Source organism: Lissotriton helveticus, chromosome 1_1 (assembly GCF_964261635.1).
Source record: "Lissotriton helveticus chromosome 1_1, aLisHel1.1, whole genome shotgun sequence".
Taxonomy (NCBI): domain Eukaryota; kingdom Metazoa; phylum Chordata; class Amphibia; order Caudata; family Salamandridae; genus Lissotriton; species Lissotriton helveticus.
In genome coordinates this window covers 320,479,350-320,505,530 of record NC_136057.1, presented here as the reverse complement: position 1 = coordinate 320,505,530, position 26,181 = coordinate 320,479,350, and positions in this window count along the sequence as shown.

The following is a 26,181-nucleotide window of genomic DNA, read 5'->3' as shown; positions in this document are numbered from 1 at the left end:
CAAACACACCCTCTTTTGTGGTTCTACCTCCTGTTCCGATGGATTGGTCTGATCACTATTTAGTTCCCATGGTGATTCACGATATTAAGCCAGCGCGCAATTTAGAAAGCACCTCGTCTTTTAAGCGCCCCTGGCACAAATTGAATTGGGAACATTTTCAAAGCCATCTTGCTGGCACCTCCCCGGTTGTTCCGGCTGACCCTAATGAGGCCTATTTGATTTTTTTCCAATTGGATCACTCAGCCTTTGGACTACCTCATTCCTGTTAAGCTGTCCAGGAATCGGCATACTAAATCTAATCCTTGGTATAACGCTAAACTAGCTGTTTTACGTAAGACCTGTAAGAAGCTGGAGAGAACTTGGTGATGGGATTTTGATCCTACATCCAAGGTTCTCTACCGTGCCGCTGTTAAGCAATACCATAGCACCCTCCATGTTGAGCGTGCTGCATTCTATGCCGAGCAGATTAGCAGGAGCTCTAAGAGTATTTTTTCTATAGTCACGGAGTTTAAAACACAGAAGGACGCTGCAGGCTCGGTGATCAATTCTGACTTGCAATTTAATGAATCGGCTAATTTCTTTGTCAGGAAGGTTGAGGACATTTATAAAAGCTTTCCCATGATTCACATAGGCCCCCCTGAGACACCATGTGACCCCATTGATGGTATCCTCGAGGTTTTTCTCCCCATCACTCAAGAGGTTTTACTGACACTTTGTTCCTTTCTCCATCCAACTGCTGTGGACACTGCCACTGACCTCTTGCCACTGCACTTTTCCTCCTGAAGAAAGAATCTTACCAGGCCTTTCTCCATCCACTGCTGTGGGCACTGCCACTGGCCTCGTGTCACAGCACCCTTCCACATCAAGAAAGAATCTTGCCATGCCTTTCTCCATCCCACTACCATGGACACTGCCACGGACCTCATGCCGCAGCACCCTTCCACCTCAAGAAGGAATCTTACCATGCCTTTCTCCATCCACTGCTGTGGGCACTGCCACTGGCCTCTTGCCGCAGCACCCTTCCACTTCAAGAAGGAATCTTGCCATGTCTTTCTCCATCCCACTACCAAGACACTGCCACTGATCTCATGCTGTTGCACCCTTCTACATCAAGAAAGAATCTTACCTTGCCTTTCTCCATCCCACTGCTGTGGACATTGGCACTGACCTCATGCCAATGCACCCTTCCACAGCAAGAAATAATCTTGCCAGGCTTTTCTCCATCACTGGATATTGGCAGTGGCCTTATGCCCTGCACCATTTATCTGCAAGAGGCTATTTCCAGTGCCTTTTGCCATCTCACTGCCATTCATACTGTACTGACCTCATAGCCCTGCACTCATCCTCTGTAAGAAAATATCTTTCCCAAGGCATTCTCTGTCCTGCTACTGTTGACACTGCGACTGACCTCACACCCAGGCACCTCTGCTCTGCAAGAAATAATCTCCATTGCTCTTCTCTATCCTTCAGCCATGAATGGTTCTACTGGTCACCATACCAACCTTCTGCAAGAAGCAATCTACCCATGTCTTTCTCCATTCCACTGCTGAGGACATGACCACAGATCGTATGCCCCTACCTCCTTCCTCTGCATCACTCTGCCACTGGCCTCTTGTCCCTGGATCCTTCCTCTCCAAGAAACAACCTTTCTGTGCCTGTCCCTACCCCTCTGCCGTGGACACTGCCATTGGTCTCATACCACTGCACCACTCCTCTGCAAGATACAATTGTCTTTGTCTTTCTTCAGCCCACTGCTCTGGACACCGCCAATCAATCAATCAATCAATCAAAGACATTTATAGAGCGCACTACTCACCCGGAGGGTCTCAAGGCGCTAGGGGGGGGGGGTGCTGCTATTGCTCGAACAGCCAGGTCTTGAGCTTCTTCCTGAAGGAGAGGTGGTCCTGGGTCAGGCGGAGGTGGGTCGGAAGGGAGTTCCAGGTCTTGGCGGCCAGGTAGGAGAAGGACCTTCCTCCTGTTGTTGCTCTTCGGATGCGGGGGACGGCGGCGAGGGCGTGGTTGGTCGATCGGAGGTGGCGTTTGGGAGCGTAGAAGTTGAGGCGGCTGTTGAGGTATCCTGGGCCTTGGTTGTGTAGGGCTTTGTGTGCGTGGGTGAGGAGCCGGAAGGTGATTCTTTTGTTGATCGGGAGCCAGTGCAGGTCTCTCAGGTGTCTGGAGATGTGGCTTCTTCTGGGGACGTCGAGGATGAGTCTCGCCGAGGCGTTCTGGATACGCTGGAGTCTCTTCTGGAGCTTGGCGGTGGTTCCGGCGTAGAGGGCGTTGCCGTAGTCCAGACGGCTGGTGACGAGGGCCTGGGTGACCGTCTTCCTGGTCTCGGTGGGGATCCACCGGAAGATCTTACGTAGCATGCGCAGGATGTTGAAACAGGACGAGGAGACGGCGTTGACTTGTCTGGTCATGGAGAGGGAGGAGTCCAGGATGAAGCCCAGGTTGCGTGCGTGGTCTGTCGGTTTGGGTGCGGTGCCCAGGGCGGGGGGCCACCAGGAGTCGTCCCAGGCGGAGGGCGAGGAGCCCAGGATGAGGACTTCCGTCTTGTCTGAGTTCAGTTTCAGGCGGCTGGTTGTCATCCACTCGGCTACATCTTTCATCCCTTCGTGAAGGTTGGCTCTGGCGGTGGCGGGGTCGTTGGTGAGGGAGAGAATCAGCTGGGTGTCGTCGGCGTAGGAGATGATGTTGAGGTTGTGTTGGCGTGCGATGGCCGCGAGGGGGCTCATGTAGACGTTGAAGAGGGTGGGGCTCAGCGAGGATCCTTGAGGGACGGGGCAGATGACTCCGGTGGCCTCTGACTTGTACGGTGGTAGACGGACTCTCTGTGTTCTTCCGTCGAGGAAAGAGATGATCCATTCCAGTGCCTTCTCATGGATTCCGACATTGCTGAGGTGCTGCACTAGGGTGCGGTGGCAGACAGTGTCGAAAGCCGCGGAGAGGTCTAGGAGGATGAGGGCCGCTGTTTCTCCGTTGTCCATCAGGGCTCGGATGTCATCAGTGGCAGCGATGAGGGCGGTCTCGGTGCTGTGGTTGGCTCGGAAGCCAGACTGTGAGGGGTCGAGGGATCCATTCGTCTCGAGGAAGGTGGCCAGCTGTTTGTTGACGATCTTCTCGATGACTTTGGCTGGAAACGGGAGGAGCGAGATGGGGCGGTAATTCTTGAGTTCGGTGGGGTCCGCTGTAGGTTTCTTGAGTAGGGCGCTGAGTTCGGCGTGCTTCCAGCTCTCCGGGAAGGTGGCGGTGTCGAAGGAGGTGTTGATGATGTCCCGCAGGTGGGGTGCGATGACAGCGTCGGCCTTGTTGAAGATGTGGTGAGGGCAGGGGTCGGTTGGAGATCCGGAGTGGATGGAGTTCATCATGCGGACGGTGTCTTCGGTGCTGATCGGGGTCCAGGCGCGGAGGGTGGTGGTGGGGGGCGGTGGTTCGGTCGTGGCGTGCGTCGGTTGAGTGCTGAAGCTGTTGTGTATGTCTGCGATCTTGTTGTGGAAGTAAGAGGCGAGGGAATTGCAGAGGTCTTGCGAAGGGGTGATGTCGTTGTTTCCGGCGTTGGGGTTGGAGAGCTCTTTCACGATGTTGAAGAGTTCCTTGCAGTTGTGTGCGTTGCTGTCCAGCCGGTCCTTGAATGCAGTTTTCTTGGTGGCGCGGATCAGTTGGTGGTGCTTCCGGGTGGCAACCTTGAGGGTGGTCATGTTGTCCGGAGTTGGTTCCCTTCTCCAGTCTTTCTCGAGGGTTCGGCAGTTCTTCTTGGAATTCATGAGTTCGTCGGTGAACCATGGGGCCTTCTTGCTGCCGGGTCTGTTGGGCGGGGTCCTCAGTGGGGCGAGTTCGTCCGCGCAGTTGCTGATCCACTTCGTGAGGTTGTCGGCGGCCTGGCTGGGGTTCGCTGAGCTGGCGGGAGGGTGCTGGCTCAGGGAAGCGGCGAGCTGGTCGGCTGTGATCTTGTTCCAGCTTCTTCGAGCAACCTGTTGCTGGTGGTGGTGGATCGTCGTTCTTCTGAAGGTGAAGTGGACGCCACTGGCCTCATGCTACTGTACACATCCTCTGTAAAAAGCAATCTACCCATTTCATTCCACTGTTGAGGACACAGCCACCAATGTCATGCCCCTACCCCCTTTCTCTGCAACAAGCAACCTCCCCTTATCTTTCTCGATCCCACTGGTGTGGACAATGCCCCTCAACTCATGCCCCTGCACCAGTCCTCTGCAACAAACAATATCTCCATCTCTTTCCCTATCCCACAGCTCTGGACATTGCTAAATCCTCATGCCACTGCATCCTTCCTCTGTAAAAAAACAATCTCTATCTCTTTCCCTATCCCACAGCTCTGGACACTGCCACCGCCTCATACCACTGCACCAGTGACCTTCAAGAAACAACCCTCCTGTGCCTTTCTCCATTGCACTGCTGTGGGCATACCCACTGGCCTCATGCCACTGCACCCTTCCCCTGTAAAAAATAGATAACCTGTGCCTTTCTGCATCCCACTGTCGTGGACTATGCCACTGACCTCGTGCCCAGCACCCTTTCACTTCAAGAACCAGTCTTCCCATTCTTTTCTCCACTGCCCCGGATCTCATCCCCTGCACCCTTGCTGAAGAAGAAACTACTTCCGGTGCCTTTCTCCATCTGTCATGGGCACTGCACTAGCCTGATGGTTCACCAAATTAAAATGATTAAATCATGTTACTTTACATTGAAAGATTTCAATACCGTTTCAGGAAAGATGTTTAAAAAATGTAAAAGCTTTACAACATACAAATTCACTTTCCGGAAAATTACTATGTCAATCAAATTGTCAACTTTGGATATGTCAAATTTGGTCTACAAGATCTGAATAAAACGACCAGGTGCTGGTGCACCAGATGGAGATGTAAGTAGTGGTACCTTCAAGATCTGGTGAGACTGAGCGACTTGTCCCTGTGCACATCCCCAGAGTCAAACTGGCACTTATGGGAGGTTGATCCTTCTCAGACCTTGGCCCCAAGCTGAGGAATGACTCACCTGAACCCGTGAGAAGAAGCACTTCATTGATCATTTTTCGAAAACAGCTCAAGACTTGGATGTTCTGACTCAGTGATGTCCTGCTAGACCAGACCTGTTGCTAAAGGGCAGGAAACCCTGTGTGGGTAGCTGTGCGCTAGATAAGATTTCAAGAATAACTAACAGCGTGTCTTAGATTTTGGTTTCCACCGTGACAGAAATTACAGTTCCCAGCTTCATTGTTGGAATTAGGCCAGTGACTTGTGTATGTATTTAGAGGAAGAGCACCCAACCTAAGTAGAATAATACTCTCCTAATTCTATGTTCTAGTGTTGAAGGTACATACTTTGGTGCTTGCTTATCTATACTACTATAATAAAGGAAGAACTTTCAGCCTTTGAGGCGGGTAAACTCGGGAACCACAGCGCCAATCCACACACCCGATACACCGTTGGAATTGTCAGGGTGTGTAGATGGTTATATACATTTAAAAAAAAAAACGTTATTTAAAAAATGTACAGTAAAAAAAAAAGTAGTCCCTCCGAAGTAGCGCCGGCCGCGACGTGCGTGCTCACGCCAGGAGCACGGGGAGGAGCGGCGTCCAGGAGCACGACGAGGAGCGGCGGACATGGCGCGGGGGAGGAGCGGTGACGTGAGGAGCAGCGGACAGGCCAGCGGCGGTGCAAGCAACGGACAGGCTGGAGGATCGGCGGCTGAGGTAAGGGAGCGGCGGACATGGCGCAGAGGAGGAGCGCTGACGTGAGGAGCAGCGGACAGGCAGGAGGAGCGGCGGCTGAGGTAAGGGGACCCATGTTGGGGCAGGCGAGGGACGGGCTGGGCGGGGGCCCGGGCTGCAGGAGAAAAGAGAATGATCCCGTGTTTTTATGGTGAAACAGCAATCATTAACACACCTCTAGGCCAAAAAGATTAGCTATGATGTAAGCTTTCCCAGCCAATGTACACTCTGTAGAATGGATTGGTCAGCTGTAAAACCTCTGCAAAGAAGAACAGACATATTTAAAGCAGTATATCAGCAGCGGACAGGCGGGAGGAGCGGCGGTTGAGGTAAGGGGACCCATGTCGGGGCAGGCGGGGGTCGGGGCAGGCGGGGGACGGGACGGGCGGGGGCCGGGCTTCTGGACAATGTCGGGGCGGGCGGGGGCGGGGAAGCCTGTTGCTCCCGGACAACGTCGGGACGGGCTGCTAGTACTCTATATTAGGGAGAGATTTTTTCTAAATGTAAGTTCCTACAGTGGGAAGCATCACGGAAGAAGCTTGGCCTAGGAACTGCATTTTTAAAGACTTGAGGTTGTGTGGGGTCCATCCTGACAGATGTTGAGTATTACACTCAGATACTTCTGGGACATTTTTCAGTTTACCATGAAAGTATATTCCATAACAGGAGTTTCTTACACTCACTTTTTTAATATATCCCGAGAGTGTCTTTTGTGGCATGAAACAAATCATAGGCCCAATGGACTATTTTTGCCATTGCAATGTTGTAGGAACAACGGTTGGTTGAATAAGATGGATATGAAGCTATTTAATTATGCCCACTTGATAGTGGGGTAGGAATTCATTCCTTTTGTTTTAATTACCCTCACACACTCTAGTAGTGTCATGCTTCATCATCGGGTCACCCTGACCCCTAAAAGTCAGGGTGGGCTCGACCGTATTCCAGGGAACTCTTGGAATGATATAGCCAGGGGGTATTTAAAGATTACAAATTCTCAGACAGATTCCAGTATCCCTTTATTCATGGAACTGTCAGGGATATTAAAATTGTAAACTATAGGGGGTCAACAGGAATCTTATGGTCCTAAGACCCTAACGCCATCACTGTTCACAGCAACTTGGTATGCCACTCACATACTATATATCAATGGTATATATAGTGTTATGGCGATATATATCGCATATCAATACTTTTGAAGCTATTGTGAATGTAGAGTCACAAACAACCATTCCAGTGTCACTCTCTTCAAACCATACAGTACTGTATTCGTTCACCCAAGTGTCCTACTCACACCCTCATGTAACTCATAACATTCTCCCTTACCCCACTTTGGGAGAGTATATACATCACGGGGGACATCGGGAGATAGGGTAGCCCTTTAGTCAAACACTGAGCGTGTTCAATTTGCCAAGCGTGATCGTCGGAGATCGATAAGGAAAACAAAAAGGAAAAATAATTGCATCCCTTGCGCTGTGATCAATTTGTTTAGCAAGCGCGGTTTTAAAACATACCTGTTGTAATGAATATCTGCCCACTCGCTTCTACTTACACCTTCAAGGGTGCTGCCCCGCCACCGTACCTATTTGGTCTATGTAGGCACGCGAACAAAGTTTGCGAACTTGTGGGGTACTTTATGTGGAATAGAGTAATATGGGAGGGTGTACTCCCATTAGAAACCACCTCCCAGCCCTTACGGCATAGGAGACATTTTTTCCACATGCTATAGTTTTCTTGTAATGTTGTAGGAACTACAGAGGCAAATTCTAGCTGCAGCGCCTGTATGGGAATTGCTTGACTTACGATGGTAAACCGTCTCCGGATCTTCCTTTCATGTAGGTCAAGGGACCCCAATTTATTAGCATGTGTATATTTAATCGAATATGTAAGAGGTGGAGGAATCTTTACTCTCTATATTTCTCAGAGGTGTTGAAAGTGTCTCCTTCCAGAAGATTTATAAAATCTGTTTAAAGAATTTGCATGGACCAAGTCCTTGTTCCCAAAGTGTAAGAAATGTTGATTATTAACAAGCTGATGGAAAAACTCTTCCCAAGTATTTGCAAGATTGTTCAGTTTCAAGTGTCACGCCACCTAAGGACCTGTATAAAGGGATGATAATGTTTTCTTTCCCTAAAGGACAAAACTTTGGTTTTAGGGATGTTGATTTTTTAAAATGTTTCCTCTGCATAATCATCTAGAGCCTTCAAATGGCTTTGGAGGCTAATTGGGGTGCGATCAAAGAGCACCACGTCATCTGCATACATCAACGCATGCAAATTATAATGTGCTTTTTATGGTGGAAAATTCTTGACAATGGCTAGTGTAGTTGGGCTGGTAGATCGTATAGATCCAGGGAACAAAGTAACAGAGCTAACAGACATCCCTGTTTTAAGCAGTTCAAAGTGGATGTTATAGATGTAAGGACCTTATTCCCTCCCATCAGGACCTTACACCATGTGGAGGAGTGTAGTGCAATGATCAGAAATTTCGTCTGAAGGAATGCCCAATTTCTGCATTTTCTCCAGCGGTTGGTCTGTCCATCTTATCAAATGCTGTTGAAAAATATATGAAGACAGTCTATAGGGTTTGCTATTTCATAACTGCATGCTTATCGATTTATTTTTTATTTTATTCACTGTATCTATGTAGCGCAAACAATCCTCCCCTGGCAAATACTCTCAGTGCAGGAAAGCTCCCTATCTTTTCAACTGTGAGAACTGGGAATGAGAATTGGAATCAGCTGCTAAGAATTAATTAATCTTTGAAAAACCAAGGGGCAGATTTATGAAGGCCTTGCGCCGCCGGTGCGTCATTTTTAACATGGGAAAACGTGACGCACCGGTGGCGCAAGGCCTTCATAAATCTGCCCCCAAGTTTTTATTTTTTTCCTAAAACACAAATGGTTATCAGTCAGGCCAAGGTCTAAGGGTAGGGTTTCAGTGGACTGCTGCCAGATGTGAGAAAGAGCGGCTGCTGGTTCTGACATTTTTTTATCCGGTTGGCCTTGGCGAGCGCCAGGTTTGTAAAATTCCAATTTGGCTTGAAGGATTTCAGGCTCAGTATTTCATAGTGACCTGTGTGTATGGCAAAGAAGCTTGAAGCTGGCCCTTTTCCTTACTGGCAGCCAATGTAGGGTTGCCAGACAAGGGATTGCTGAGCTGTATCTCTTCATATTGCAGATCAACTTGGCAGCAGCGTTTTGCATTACCTGGAGTCTGTTGCAAGGATAATCCTCCATACCCACATACCATTGCCCTAGACCCATCTGCTGGTTAGCAGAGCCGGGACTATCGGTATACGCCAGTTGACCGGTGTCCATCGGAACAACCGACTCTGTAGTTTGAGGATAACCAAGCATCTGCCACAAGTGGCAAAGACTTGCTCCTGCATTGAAAGTGGATAATCAATGATGGCTTTAAGGTTGTCGCTGATTTCTTGGGGTCGGTGCCAGCGGTTGAGGTGCTGCTGCACACAAAAATAACTATGCTGGAGTTCTGAAAGTGAATAAATAGGAAAGGTGATTTTAATTTTTGAACATTTCTTCATTGTCTTTTTCAGCTTCCCATTCACTGTCATTGACAAAGCGCGCTATATAAATACAAATAAATATACATAATCCGCTGCTAAGAACATGCAGCCATAACATAACATAAAAGCATATATATATATTAAGTACAGACGTAAGACCATAAGTAATCAACTGCATAATGTAATGCATAATCAACTAACAAAGAAAGAGCAGTGCTGCGTACCCACTATGATCAGTGATTAGAGCAGGCTGGGTGGTCGGTCAGTAACATTGGGTGGCAATGTTGGGGCTGTATGCAACCACAGTGATCCCTTCCAAGGCCTACAATGGGCCTAGCCATGTACAAGCATGGGACGGGTGGAAGTTATGTGTAACATTGGATCCACTGTGCTCCAGGAAAGGCGAGTGGGAATTGCTTCAGTGAAACAGAGGGGGACTAGGGGAACAGGTGAGAGTAGAGATGCATCCATCCCCCACCAACACTGTAGTGATTAACTTTAAGGGTAAAGGTGGGGTGCATACAGGGCTCCCAGATGGCCTCGAATCATTGAATAATTGACCGAGGGGGCAGAGGCCTACAGCAGGCGCACCATAGTTCACAGATGGTTCTGGGATGAGAGACCCAGCACAAACCCCACTTGAGAGTGATGTATGAGAGAAGGAATAATCTTACCCAGTCTAATTGCCAAGATTTTTGCCAGGATGTTGATGTTAATGTTTATCAGAAAAATAGGTCTCTAACTCCCACAGTCTAGGGAATCCTTACAGTCCTTTGACAGGAGGGTGATGATGGCTTTATTAGAGAGGGTGCCTAGGGAGTCGATGGTCTCTGCCTCCTTAATTGCTCAATGCGGCATTTGCATGACCTGGTGTTTTCAAGTTTCATAAAATTCCCCCGGAAATCCATCTGCACCTGGCAATATTCAGATGGGGAGGATGGATATAGGTGCACTGATCTCTTCTGATGCAAATTTGTACTCCAGAAGTGCCTGACCTTTGTTAGAGAAAATAGCTAAGAGGAGTAAATTGAGGAAAGCATCGTCCTCCTCTCGGTAAGGTAACGTGGAGGCGGTATACAGGGTTTCATGGTAAGAGACGTATTGAAAAGCCAGCAGCTGTCCAGTCTACTCCCCATGTTCATAATGTTGACACTTGAGTTTCTGCAATGCTTTTTCAGCAGCCCAGGTATAGTGCTGGTTGAAGGAGAATTTCACCGCCTCAAGATGGTGGCGATTCGTAACCGTGGTGAAGGCATTGTAGACAGGCTTAGATCGGGATACAGCCACAACTAATTGCCTCACCTCTACCAGTTCTTTGTTGCGCTAAATAGCTGTGTCCATAATAAAAAGCTCCCACCATGTAGCTTATTGCGCTGCCCAGAGCATCTGAGGTGAGTCGACTGAGTGGGCGTTATCGGGGTGGTCCACAGCAACGTGAGAAGCAGCAGGCGTTTGTCATTGGGTGTCCTATAGTTGGACATATTCATCTGCCAGCCTCTCCTTGGGAGAATGGGGGCAGGTGAGGGGGTTATTTTTTTAACACGGAAGCTGATGTTTACTTTTCTTTCTCTGACTACAGAGAGGATTTGTAAAATGAACTATATGATAATCTAAATGGAGTGAAAGTAAAGGCTGCAGGGTATCATTTTTTTCTAACACACAACAAAATGACAATATCTGTAAATTAACTGTACCAATATTTAAAAATATATCAGTAGTTGGCAAAGCACAAACAGTGTGGCTTTTTAAAAACAAATCTGAAGTGTGATGGAAACAAAGATTTTATTAGGATCAAACTAAATCAATATACTGTACTAAGTAGTGTGCCAAATTACAAATATTCCTCGAAACACAATTTCCACTATTTTCCTTTGTGCACTATTTCGTTTTATAAGTAAAACTGCATGTTTTATGTAAATTCTGCAGTCATTTCAATGGCGAATATGCAGTCTGTAAATGGCACCATGCTTTAATAATATATTTGCAATTATGTATTTCAAAATGCACCATCTGCTATATGCAACACCCTTACGAATGGGCGTGGCTCATTTGTCACACGTGTTCCTTATGTGACACTTGGATTTTTCAAAATTTCTTTAAGTTTAGTGGTTTAAGATTGAAGGTAGCACCCCGAGTCTGAAAATTGTTCCAGCACCACTGCTCAAGATAGATCGCTAAATTCTTTCCTTGTTTTGCAATGCCAAAAAAGAAAATAAGGTGATGATACTGTCAAGCAATGTGCTAAGGAAACATAGCTCTAAAATCGTACTTAAAAGTGAAAACTACAGTCGTCTTCATCACTAAAAGTAAGACATGGCCTATAAAGGTAAAGTCATTCACCTGTACCACTCACCTCAGAAAGTACAGACTGTTGTTGAGCTACTGAAAAACACACGGCATTCATGTAACCACATTTAGATTGGCACACAGGAGAAATCTAATTTACAAAAGTGAGCATAAACACACCCAAAATGAAACTACGCGCACAGAGGGAGAATTTCCCCCCAAAATATTTTTTGCATTAACACTCTCTCATAGACATTACCAACATGCAATGTAGTGAGAAGTTGCACGCTGTGAAATTCATACAACTGCACTTGAATACGTTTAATTTCACACAGCCTTTTGACTAGAGCTACTGGAATTATGTGGAATGGGAATGACTAATTTATGCAGCAGGGTTGACCATATTATGTGGCAAGAAAAGGCATAATATGGCGCATTTTGCAGCCACAGCCCGTCTGTACAGTCAGAAAGGAAATGCCCCCCACCTTTTTCTAGACAATAAGAATATCTGTCAGGGTGACAGACACACTTCTTGTTCAGGTCCGAGAGCCAGGAGCTACACATGCGCTAAATGAGCAGACACCTGGCTACCTAAGCTGAACTTTACCAGGCTGTAGATTTCACTGCCCTGTGGGAGTGACCTCCTCAATCTGGAAAAAAGTGCCTTGAGGCCCTCTCCCACATGAAGATTGTCTTGTACCTGAGCATTTAAGTTTTAAGCCCTGATGTGCCCAGGGCCGAGTGTCAATCAGTGACACCTTGTCACAGAGTGGGGTGGGGTCCAGCAGTTTCACAGGCCCCATTCCACTCTGTGACGAATGAGGAAAGGAAGCAGCCCCAACCCTCCTGGAAGGGCTGAGGCTTCCCTCGGGGAGAGCTTCAATGAAGGTAAGTTTTGTTTTTTGATGATTACTGCATGCATGCATGTATTTATGAGCATATGTATATTTGTGTATTTGAGTGAGTGTTGTGAATGGGTGTGTGTGCATGTGTGTTAATGCATGCGTGTGAGTGTGTATGTGTGTGTGTGGCCCTGCTCCCCTCCCAGCTAAATTTACAGGCCACCACTGACCTTTTTGTGTAGAATTACCCCAATATTTTGACATTTGTACACATGCTAACACTAACTGGGCAAAGGTTTAACCTTCTTTTTACCAGTTTGACACCCAAATAGACCAATAAGCAATAGAATAGTGATTACTCAACCTTCACAAAGGGTCTTCCACTGTGTGGCAAGGTGCCAGTTTTTAAAAACTTTTGATCTTTTTGAGTTGTGAACAAATTGTTTTTGTTAACATCTTGAGACTGTGTTGCAGATGTCGGATTTTGTGACAAATGCAGAAAACACTTAATTATGCAGAAAACGCTGCACAGCTGCAAAATTGCATAATTCCAGTGTCGCTACCTATGAAATCATAAAGCAAAACATGATTATACCCAAATCGAAATCTGTGCATTGCCCACAACTAAATAAACCTGGTCATTATACCCACGGGTACAGATCACCACCTTGGCCAGATGAAGCTGCTATGTAGAATGCATGGCAAAAGTTACAAGTTTTACGCATACCAAGTTGAATGGGTCATCTGCAAGGGAATAACAATTTCACATTGCCTTTCATCACCAGAGACCCGGGTCTGCATTTGCGTTGGTGGTGCCTGGTGCAACAATGTTTTTTGGTGGAACCTCCCACATGCTTTTTCATGTTGGTAGTAAGAAATGGGGGTCTCTAGTTGCCAGTGGTTAGCTCCTTTGTCCAAGTAGGGACTCTTCTTCCTAGTCACAGTAAGGGGGATACCCACCCCTTGGTAGACAGGCTTATCTCAGGGGCAGTGTGTAAGCATTTGTACACGCATACAGTAACACAGTGAAAACACAAGAAATGGACACCACACCAGTTTAGAATAATAAGCAATTCTTTATCTAAACCAAACAAGACCAAATACAAGAAAAATCCAACATACAATACTGTAAAAATAGTTACTTTGCAAAAAAACCTTTAACTTGCAGAAATAGCTGCAAAAACAATTCAGACTCAGTAGCTCAATCCGGGGCCTTCCCTTGATACAGTTCGAGCTGACCGTGTCGGTACCGGTCAGCTAAAGCATCAACAGTCTCATGAACAGTACCTTTCTCATTGTGGCCAACACATTGGAGCGAGTTAGTCGGGGCAACCATCGCGGTTGCATTGCAAAGTGGAAGCGATGCGGGTGCTGTGCCCTCAGGTTGTGGTACAGGCAGCTGCTCGGTGACAATCGTCCAAATAGCGTCAGTGAGACCAAGGCTTACGGTGCAGGGTGTTGCAGTGCTGGCAGGTTGCGATGGAGCCGGTCGATGTTCGGGTCAGGTAGCGCCGGTGTTGGAGACGTCCAGGCAGGGTGAAGTGAGGCGGGGCAGAATGCGGTGTCCACAGGATGCGGTGTGAGCAGCGGTTCAGTAAAGATCGTCAAGACTGTGTTGGTGAGACCAAGGAAGCAGTGCGAAGTGCAGCGGTGCCTTCTGTGTGGCCTTCAGGGCACGGAATCCTGCGATGGACTCCGTGACAGAGTCGGTTGCCCTTTTCTTCTGCGCTTCTGAAACCAGCGGTTCCGGAAACGGTGCCCAGAAGAATGGGGACATCTTTGCTGTTCCTGAGACCTCGTGAACAGGGGGCAAACTCCACTTCAAGCTCTTGGAGACACTTTGCAAGCCGGATACACACACAGTTCCTCTCCTTGGCGGAAACAGCTTCTGCAGGCCAATCCCAGACAGCACACAGCAAAGGGGCAGTAATTCTCCTTCAGTTTCTTCCAGATCTTGTCCTTGGAAGAGGTTCCTCTTAAATTCCAGCATTGTCCAAGGCAGACCAGGCCCACTCTGGTGTGAAAGGAATCTCCACCCCTACTCTAAATGCAGCCCAGGTCTATTCAGTGTAGCCCTGACTCACCCTGGAAAGGCAGGACACATCTCACCCCCCATGTGACTCTCTGAAAAGAATGCACATTCACAGCCCCTGACACTCCAAAACCAGATAGTCAATACACAAACCTAGCAGAGGCACACAGGATGGCTAAGCAAGAAAGTAGCCACTTTCTAAAAGTGGTATTTTCAAACACACAATATAAAAATCATCTTTCCTAAAAGATGCATTTTTATATTCTGAGTTCAGGCATACTAAACTCCATCTTTCTATCTTGTCCCAATAGGAAGTTATAGTTATAAGATGTTATAAATAAACTCCCATTCTTTCCTATGGGACAGATAACCTTTCAATAGTGAAAAACGAACTTGGCAGTATTTCACTATCAGGACATGCCACACACATCAGAACATGTCCTACCTTTCACATACACTGCACCCTACACACAGGGGTACCTTGGGCCTACCTTAGGGGTGACTCACGTATAAGAAAAGAGAAGGTTGGTATCTGTTAAGTCAGTGCACCTACCAGGTCGACATGGCAGTACTAGACTGCACACAGACACTGCAATGGCAGGCCTGAGAACTTTTTGCAAAGCTGCTTGTGTGGGTGGCACAATCAGTGCGGCAAGCCCACTAGTAGCATTTGATTTACAGCCCTGGGTACACACAGCACACTGTACTAGGGACCTAGTAGTAAATCAAATAACCAATCATGGAACCACCAATCCATCATAACAATTTACAGGGAGAGCATATACACTTTAGCACTGATCAGCAGTGGTAAAGTGCCCAGAGTCATAAAACCATCAAAAACAGGTCAGAAACAGAAGGCCAAAAAAGCAAAAAGTCTGGGGATAAACCCACTGGACATGCCAAGTCTAACATTGGTTGTTAGAAATTGGGTTTCTGTTTGGCAGAGTTATGCATCCTGTCCAAGCAGGAACCACAATTATAATCTGGATAAGTCACAAACACACCCAACTGAGCTCACCCCTGGAGCTTGGCACAGATACGTCAGGTTTAACTTAAGAGGCAATGTGTATAGTATTTGTGCAACACTTTGAATAGTAGAACAGTGAAAACACCACACAAAAAGGCACTGCACCTAGTTGAAAAAATAGAGCTTAATTTAAGGAACAGAACAAACCAAAATGTCAAAAAGCCAATAAGTAGAACCAGAGTTACGATTGTTGAAGGAATACACTGAAGTTTAGTGCTTAACAGCATAAAGCGCCAACTGGGGCTATCTGTTCACACTAGACTGGGTCAAATCCTAAAGTTCAGGCCGACCACGATGGAGTGCGGGTCGGACACAGGGAGCAGCCTTGGCCTGCTGCAAAGAACTTATTTGCGTCAAGGACAAGATGAAAGGAGCATTGGAGGTGAAAAGATGTAGATGATCCAGAGGATACAGGCAATGTTTCATCCCACAGGCACACAAAGTTGAAGATGTGTGGGAAATGGAGTCAGTGCACCAAGAAGTAGGCAATGCAGTGCAGTCGATCCTCTCACAGGCAGCGATGCATCCGCAGTTGAAGAGTTCCAAGTCCTTTGCTTTGACAGCGATGCATAGATTCTGCTAGAACAGCATTCCAGGCCCACTTCTCAGGGTCCAGGACCTGGTTGGCATCACTTGGCAGGACAGGCTCACTGATGGCAGAATACAGGTGCTGTAGCAAGGTGAGTTTGAAGTCTTTGATGTCCCTGAGACTTCAAAACAGGAGGCAAGCCAGCAAGCCCTTGAAGCCTCTCTGGACTCTGGGTTGGAGAAATACAGGCCCAGTTCTTCTTACTCACAGGCAATAGTCCACCAGAGTGGCAGTTCTTTCAGCAGCACAGCTGCCCTTCTCCCTTGCAGTGTATCGCCAGTCCCAGAAGTGTACTGAGTTAGTGGTGTCAGAGGTCCAGTACTTACTTATTGTCAAGTCCCCACTCACCTGAAATCCAGGATGTTCAACTTGAGAGATGAGACGATTGTTCTCTATGCCCCCAAAAATCTATGACTGTACAAACCGTACGTAAAACACAGCCTGACAAGAACAGATCTCCGGAGGAAGGGGGAAAATGGGACAAAATAAAAAAAGAACAGAAAGAAAACACTCTGCTGGATTCAGCTCTTGGTTGATGTGACTGTTTCTCCGCTTGAGAATCGTGAACACATACTCTATACTGGAGTTCCTCTATCATCTATATGCAAAGAACAAATAACATTACACTGGCTATCTTTAAGACTTTCTTCTCAATACTTTTTTTTAATGTTATACACAACACTATACCTTTGATTAAATGTGTGGTTCAATAAACAATAGAGATACTTTTCTCTTTATCAGATGATTGATGCTTATCTAATGCTTGCATGTGGTTCTCTGCAGAAACAAAATAATACTGGTCACCCTCTTGCATAAACACAAGCAAGTAATTATTTGCTATATTATGTCTCACTTACTATTGAATGACACTTGTGCCTCATAATAATTATAATTAAACAGAAAATCTACATAGGAAAATTTCCAATGAGTCTTTGCTTTCCTTCGTTTAAAGTCTTTATCTCTTTTTTCTTTCACCAGAAATCACTGTTCACATGGAGCCAAAAATGCTTCCTTTTGGAAATACTGGAACCGAAGATAAGTAAAAATAATGAAAAGTACCTTCTTTATCATATACGCGCTTCCTCTACGAGCACCAGAATCGGAAATGCCTTACTTGCAATGGTTTTCTCTTTTGTTGTAGGTCGGAACATATTTGAAGCCAGAATGGTGTTCAAGAAACCACCGAGCCACTGCGTTGCCCTGGAGACTGATGACGGGACCGGAAGCCGAAGAGAAGACCGAACCAGCGTGGGAACTTCAATTAAGGATACCATTCAAGCGGGGACTGAAGTAACGAGCTCAAGCACGTCTCGTTTAGTTTGCCAGTCTTTTATAGTCTCAGGTTGGGTGGGTGGCAAGAACGTGCTGCCCATGGCTCAACGGCAACAGAGCCAGCATACTGCCTATGTAAATTAGCAACTGGAGGCAGGCACATGTCAACTGCTGTTTTATTCTGCCTGTCCATGCTTTTCCCAAAGTCAGCTCATAAGTTGCAGCAAATAACAGAAGGTCTCACACAATAAATATACATGTGATATGTACCACTTGATGATAAAAAAAAGAGGAATACACAATAATTAACCTATTCAGCCAATATTAATGCACAGTATGAGGATGAGCCATATTTATGGAGCAAACCCTAAAAGTTATGCCTTTGATGTGGAGGAGACCTCAAAGAGCTGCCTTTGAAGTGCACAGAGTCCCTGCCCTTCCTGCCCTGGGTACAGACTCACTACAAGGGGAGGATTGCAGCCCTTTGTGTGTGGACTGCTTCTCCCTTCCATTCTTCCCAGGTTGGCGCATCATGATGTGGATGGCCAATCAAGTCAAACCTAAGCTTGCTTTGTGTGTGGCTGTCTAGAGGGAATGCACAAAGCCCAGTTATCACTCACCTCAGATGTGTATTCAGAGACAGGCAGCAGGCACCAAATGGCTAAAGTAAGAACATACTACCGGAAAAACCTTACAAAGGTAAGGTGGGGGCTCTTGAGCACGCCAATAGAACGTAAGTATAGGTATCAACAAATGTAATCCATACTTATGAATAAATTCTTGTGGTCATCAATTTTATTCAAAGTGTCCACATGTCAAATCATAAATACGTTGTTCCAAAAGTAGTTCTTTGTCACAAACGTGTTTCTCATGACCAAAAATGTTCAAACTTGAGCTTCAATTTTAATGCAGTACTGATTCACCCCGATGCATTTCGAGCCTGTTGTGGCTCTTCTTCTGGGGGTCAAGTGTCTAAGGAAAAACAGACCATGTGTAAGTGGAATGTGTCAGGAGACAGAGGCTGATTAACAAAATTTAGACTGAACGAAGAAGCGTGCTGCATAACAGGAAGCGTGCTAAGAAGGAAGAAACGAGGACATGCTGAGTGAGAAACCGAAGTGACGACCAGGGTCAAGAAGGAAAATAAAAGTGCGGAGAGGTAAACATCACTTAAAACGAAACCTTTACAACGCACTAGCATTACAACGCGGTCATTACAACGCAAACCATTACAACGCATTGCGCTGGGGGGCGCTCTAGGATAGGGAATAGGTTAATTTACTATCCAATAACCTTCCCTAGTGTCCACGGGGACTGGAGTTGGAATAGTAAATTAAACTATTCACTATCCAGCACCCAAAAGCGATATGCGTTGTAATGGTATGCGATGTAAAAACCACGTTGTAAAGGCAGGCGTTGTAATAGCCTGCGTTGTACAACATACATCCTGCGGAGATCGTGTAGAAATGAAGGGTGATTCAACTAGTGCTGGTTACTGGTAGTGAAGCGAAGTACTATATGCCTTCGAGAATGGTGTGAACGATGAGTCAAAAAAAGTACGTGTGAAGTATGGATAGTGCTCAATATTGTGCGCGGGAACAGGCGTCAGTGGTAACTAAACTGCTCACGGTGTGAAAGGTGTGTTAGAAGCGATGAGGAAACATGGCTTACCAAGAGAACGGGTATGCTGCTTTCAGAAGATAATGCAACGAACCGCCGTGGATGATGCCTGGTTTTGTAATGGGTGTATACGAGAGCAACGGGAGCGTGGATATAGAAATAGGACTAAGGAAGTCCGAGCGTGTATTAAGATACCGCTGACAAAAGTGAAAACGGACTATCGCCGTGCCGTATAGGTTAAGTGTGCAGTGGGGGGAAAATTGTGTGAGGCTGTACTATGAAAGGAACTACACGGAAAGAGAGAGGCACTACAAAGATAGATGGTGTGCAAACATAATATAATGTGAATGTGCAACATAACGAGAAACAATCTAAAATGCAACTGAAGCATAGTTATGGAAATAAACGTGACATTGTTAAACAAAACGTTGTCAGAAGAAAATATGGATAATTGTCAAGTTACCTGATATAACAAGAAAGAAAGTGAAAATAAGATAAGATAGTAAAAGAAAATTGCTAGCAGAGAATAGGGGCTGAACAAGTTGAAGCTGCAAGAATAAGGAATGTAGAAAAAGGAGCAGAAAAATAAAAATAAAAACAAAAAAGAGAAAATAGGGTAAAGGAGAGCAAGAAAAAGGAACAGAAGAAAAAGAGAAAATTAAAGGCTGCCATAGAGGGAACAAAGGATCTTAATCTGAGCGAGTACATTTAATAAGAGTTAAAGGAAACTACTGTATTCCAGTCTTTCATTGAGTCCTTTAGGAATGATCGCTTGCATCTTGTGAATCCAAAATAATTTTCTTTGTAAAAGATATTTCTTCGGGTCGATGCCGGTTGGTTTTTTCACAACCTCCAAAATCTGGAAACGGATTTGGCCGAGTGTGTGCTTTTGCTGAATGTAGTGAACTGCTAGACTGGATGTTAAGTTCTTTGTTCGAATGTTGCTACGATGTTCAGTTAGTCTTATTTTGATCTTACGCTCCGTTTTGCCCACATATGGGAGACCACATTGACATTTTAAGAGATAAATCACATTGCTGGTATCACAAGTTGCATTGACTTTCAAGCGAATTGGGGTCCCTTGGGAGGGATGTAGAGCAATATTTCCAGGGATAATGTTATTGCAATTTGAACAGTTGTGACAAGGGATCGTGCCTTTGTAAACTTTAGGTTCCTCTTGTCGTGATTTTAACATCTGTTGAAGATTCTTGGATCTTTGGTATGCAAATATAGGTTGGTGCTGGAAAATCTGGTTGAAATCTGGTTCTAATTGTAACACATGCCAATGATTTTTGATGATATTTTTGATCGTTTTACTTGCTGTCGAAAATTTGGATACAAACACACTGCGTGTTTCTGCTGCTTCTTTGGTGGCTTTCGGCTTGAGTAAAGTGCTCCGCTCAATTTAAGTTGCTCTATCGTGTGCTGTTTTTACTATTTGAACCGGGTAACCTCTTTTTAAGAATTTGTCTGTAATCATCTTACTGTCTTGATTGTAATTGTCAACTGTGGAAGAAATTCTTTTGGCTCGTAATAGTTGTGAAAATGGTAAATGTATTTTTAAACTGGGTTGATGAAAACTTGCATGATGTAGAAAATTGTTGCGATCAGTCGATTTGGTGTAAATGGATGTTTCAAGAACATTACCTTTCAGTTGAATGTCGACAACCAGAAACGAGATTCTTGTAGGACAGATCGTGTGAGTCACTTGTATGCTGTCTTTTACAGCGTTCAGTGTTTGAATGGCAGAAACCAATTGTGATTCTGTGTTTTAGGAAAATGTCATCAATGTATCTTCCATAAAATTTCAGATTGTTTTTCCAGTGTGGAATGGTGAGGATGTTGGAAGTTTCGTATTCATGCATGAATAAATTGCCGTAGGCAGGTGCTGCGCAATTTCCCATTGCTACTCCAGGCAATTGGATGTAAAATTTGTCTTCGAACTTAAAATAGCTGTGAAGTAGAGTGAATTGAAGAAGTTCCATGAAGAACACTTGAAGGTTTAAAGGCTTAGACGACTGTAATAATGCTGTTTCAACTGCTTGCAAGCCGAGATCGTGGGGTATGGATGTATACAACAAATTAACGTTGATGGTGCATAGCAAAACAGGTTCAGATTGATCAAAAACCACAGTCTGTAGTTTTGTTAATAAATCGGTGGTGTTTTGCAGGAAACTGGGCATTTGTTTTACTGCTGATTGTAGATGTCTGTCCAAGTAAGTGCCAATAGGCTCGTGGATGGAATTTCTTGTGCTTACTATTGGTCTAAATGGGGGTTTGTATGGATGTTTGTGCACTTTGGAAACCATATAGAGATACGGAATTTGAGAGTGGGATTTGGATAAGTATCTTCTGTCTTTGTCTGTAATAGTTCCATCAGTGACAGCTTTGTCACTTGAAGACTGGAGGGTAGCGTTGTATTTCACAGTGGGATCGTTATCTATTTGTAGATAAGTGTTGGTGTCTTGTAGATGGGCGTGTACGCTCTCAATGTAGAATTGGGTGTCGAGGATGACTAAAGCGCCACCCTTATCTGCTTTACAGATGGTAATTGCTGGATTATTAGCCAGTTGGGTTATGGCAATCTACTTACTTTTGGTAAATTTGATTTGTGTTGTTGGGTGTGAATCTTCATAGCTTGTAAGTCTTTTTGAACCAATACTTCAAATAGGTCAAGAGCTTTGTGGCTCACTGGCGCCATGAAGGAACTTCGTGGACGCAAGTCCATGATGGTGTTGTCGTCTGTTGTTTGTTGTGGTTGACATACATTAGTAAAAAAATGTTTTAGGCGGAGAACCTGCATGAATTTATAGAAACTGACTTGAGTTTCTAAGTCGGTGGTAATGTATGTGGGAACAAAAGATGTGCCCTTTTGTAAGACTTGCATCTGTGTAGTAGAGATCTGAGTTTGTGAGATATTCATAACTAAACTCGGTGGCTCCGTGTCGACTTGGCTATGGGTAGTTGTGAGTCGTTTATAATGGGTCCGCCTGGATCGCCGATTGCGGCGGTGCCTGACTCTAAAAAAGACGCCGAAGCGGTACTGGATGTAGTAGGTTGAACATATGTGTTGCCACCAGGTGTTGTAGTGGTTTGATGTGGCTGTTGTCGTGATTCTTGTCTGGGGGGTCTCTGGCGATTTGAACCATCGGAAGATGAAGTGTCACCGTCAGTCGATTTATTAAACTGCTGTCTTTGTTGTCATCTGGCTGCATAAATTTCGGCCCAGTTATAAACTTCTCCGAGTTTATAATCGACTGTATCTCTTTTGAACTTTCTAAGTTTGCGTTCATTAATCTCCTTGGTAGAGTGATCAAGTTGTCCATTGATGTCTGTGAGTGTTTGTCTCAATTCCTCTGGCGTTAATTTGGTACTCAACTCTTCTTTAAGCTGAGTCACTTCTGTAGTAAGGTCCTCCATGTTAGGGTTTGTGCACAGCAAAGAGCATGTCCCCTCTCATTGCGGTATTGGTCTCTGTAATAGCTCTCTTTAAACATATTATTGAAAGCCTTTCTTGTTATCGCAGCCCCTCCCTAAGACTTCTGTGTATGTTGCTCAATGTATTCACAAGTTTGGACATTGCTGTCTTGTTTGCACATTGGACCTTGCTTTTACCAAGGCTTATTTAGAGCACTTCTCCCTAGGCCATGTGTTACTTCAACTCATTAGCATAATAACTGCAGCTCTGCACACCTGCTTGTGAGAACCACACCCAGTTCTTCGAACCACACCCAGCTCTTTGAACCACACCCAGCCCTGTCTATAAAAGGCAGCCCCTGAGGCTCTCCCAGTGCTTGTGCTCATCTACCTCCCACTTACCTGAGAACAGATCCTTCAGCGCTGGCACTCCTGCTCTCTCCAGACCTTCATTGGCATCAACGGGCACGGCTGCTGGCTCTTCCTTCTTCCGGTTTCCAGCTACTTCTTGCCTCAGCCCCTCTTCTGTCCACTGCAATCGACCTGCAAAAGAGAAAGAGGACATGGTTAGACTGATCAGTATCCCTTTTCAGCAACATGTAGTGCAAAACTTTTTATTACCTGAAAGAACTTTGTCGGCGATTTCTGGATTCATGTAAAGACATCTCCCACAAACTTTGTGGTTCAAACCATTTGTTACAAGAATACTTTGTGGAACTTTGTGAAATAAACATTGTTTTACATGGAACTTTTTAAGAATCGAACAGAGGAAACCATTGACAGCAAGGCAAACAGTAATCCAAGGACTTGCACAAATTACCTGCTGTATTTTGATGTAAAAGTACAGTATTTGTTTTATAAAAAGTCTGGAAATGTGTGAAAAGTGAGTTTGCTATTAAGAATTTAGGCTTTAGTTATATTAAGGTGAATGTTAGATGTTGGTAATTCTGATAATGATATTCGTTTGATTTTACAGAGGTTTTACAGTAATAGAAAGCACATCCCAGAACAGTAAAACATTCCAAACCTGGAAGCTAAAGACCAGGATCCAAGAGGTACTTTTAGAAGAGAATTTCTAAATAGATTAAGGGTTAGTCAGGAACACATTTAGGGATAGGTTGCACTTATCTGTTCTTTGTTTATGTTTCATTAGACACCAGTTTCTACAGAAGTCAGAGAGGGCCGCAGATTTTAGTAGCACTTCTACAGTGGAAATGAAAGAAAGGTGTTGTCTCTCTTTTTTTATTTTATCCACTTCCCTCCTTCCCTTGAGCTTCTGGTTCTTAGTGCACTGTTTAAAACTAGTGTGCTGGAACAAGCAGTTTCAGGGTGGGGTCGGACTGTCTTCAACCTCCATCAGAACTGAACAGAAACTCAGGTGAGCTGGGCTTTGACAGAAGCACAAGCCTTTAAAATATTCAGTTCTGTTGGACGATGAATGCCGGGGAAGAAACAGAGGGCATTGACGCCACGGATATGGCGCAGGCCCTAAACGAGGACTTGGCCCATAATAATTCAGTGTCTGGCATCTTGCAACATATGCAAGAGGAAATAGAGATATTAAAGTTGGAAAACACCTTTTTAAAATAGGATTTAAGCAGGTATAAACCTAGGGAATCCCAGTGGAACACAGCTTTTACACCTTTGTTTAAAACCTCCTCAGAGACGGGGCGCGAGCAAAACATACAACTTTCCCTCCCCCAGTTGAGGTTACTGTGGATGTCCCTAATGCTGTGCCTTTAGCAGCACCTAAACGTTTTCATGGAGATAGTAACAAATTCCATGTTTTTATCAATCAATGTCAATTACACTTCGTTTGTAAACCACAACAGTTCCCAACTGATGCTACGAAAGTGGCATTCGTCTTGTCTTATTTGGGCGGTACAGCAGCCAATTGGTCAATTCCTGTCGTGGATAGAGATGATCCCATCCTCCATAATTGGAATCAATTTAAACGTACTATGACCAGCCTTTTTGCAAAACACACTTTTATGCAGGCAAGTGATAATGAGCTTTTAAATCTTAAACAAGGTAACAATGATTTATTGACCTATCTCACTAGTTTTAATCGTTTACTCACCGAGACACGTTGGCCAGAAGAAAAGCGTGTCTCCCTTTTTTATAAAGGTTTGAGAGACGAGTTAAAAGACGCGCTGGCTCATATTGTTGATTTGCCAGAAGACTATTCTGACTTTGTAGATTTAGTGGTGAAATTGGAACACAGACTAGGAGAAAGAAAGGGAGATAAATCCAAACTGGAATCACGGTTAACTTTTATTAGACATGAGAAGAAAGACACAGATAATAAACTCCCTGAACCTGAGCCTATGCAAATAGGAACACTCAAAGGTCCACTCACGTCAGAGGAAAAAGAAAGAAGGAGCAAACTTCAATTATGTTTATATTGTGGCAAGGCAGGACATTTTGCCAGAGAATGTCCAGTAAAACCTAAAACTTCACGAAAGGGTACTGTTTCCTCTATCTCCTCAACTGAGTCGGGAAACGATTAAGCTCGATAAGGGGGGAGGTTACTTGTTCGAGAAAATATCTTAATCAAACCTCTAATTCAGCAGCCTTCATGGTACCGCACGTACCTAGATATTTCATAATTCAGATATTTTTAATTGTTACTACCCAAGTTAGACATTCTCTCCCTGTCCTACTGGATTCAGGAGCAACAAGAAATTTTGTGGATAATAAGTTAGCTAACACAATAGGTCTTCCTATTTGCCTAAAGCCTTGTCCAGAAGCAGTATGTGCAGTGGATGGGTCAGAATTGACCTCTGGATTAATCACAAAACAAACAAGTCCTCTTGTCATGGTCTGTCAAAACAGGCACACAGAGATGATTAGCTTTGATCTGATAGATACCCCTAATTTTGGCTTGATTCTCGGGGTACCCTGGTTAACAACTCATAACCCAAAAATTGATTGGGTGAACAGAACAGTTACTTTGGATTCCTCATTCTTTAGAACCAATTGCTATCAAGAAGCAGGTACAGAACAGAGCACAGTAATACACTGTGCTAGTGTTACACAAGACGAACCAAGTTTTCCTCCTGAATATTCTGACTTTAAAGACGTTTTTGATCCAGTGAAGGCTAGTGTGTTGCCCCCACATCGGTCATATGACTGCCGTATAGATCTTATCCCAGGGGCCCCTTTACCTACTAACAGAGTATATGCTTTGAATGACGAAGAGACCAAATATTTAAGAACCTACCTAGACGACCTACTACAGTCTGGGTTCATCCGACATTCCACATCTCCGGTGTCATCTCCACCTTTTTTTTATCACGAAGCCGGATAAATCTCTGCGCGCGTGTATCGACTATAGAGGACTAAGTAAGGCTACAATAAAAAATAAATATCTTCTTCCTCTAATACCTGTGTTGTTGGATCAATTAAGACATTCTACTGTATACACTAAACTAGATCTGCGGGGAGCTTACCACCTGGTCCGAATAAAAGAGGGGGATGAGTGGAAGACAGCTTTCAAGACAAAGTTTGGTCTATTTGAGTACACAGTAATGCCCTTTGGGTTGTGTAATGCCCCTGCGGCCTTTCAATTCTTTATAAATGAGGTCCTACACGAATTCCTGGACATTTGTGTCATAGTATACACAGACGACATCCTCATTTACTCTAAGAACCCGGAAGAACATACCCAACCTGTTCGTGCAGTATTATCAAAGTTAAAAGAAAATCATCTCTTTGCTAAACTAGAAAAATTTACCTTTAATGTCAGCAAAGTGGACTTTTTAGGATACTGCCTGTCACCTCAAGGAATAATTATGGATGAAAAGAAAATTAGTGCTATTACTGATTGGCCAGAACCATCATCTG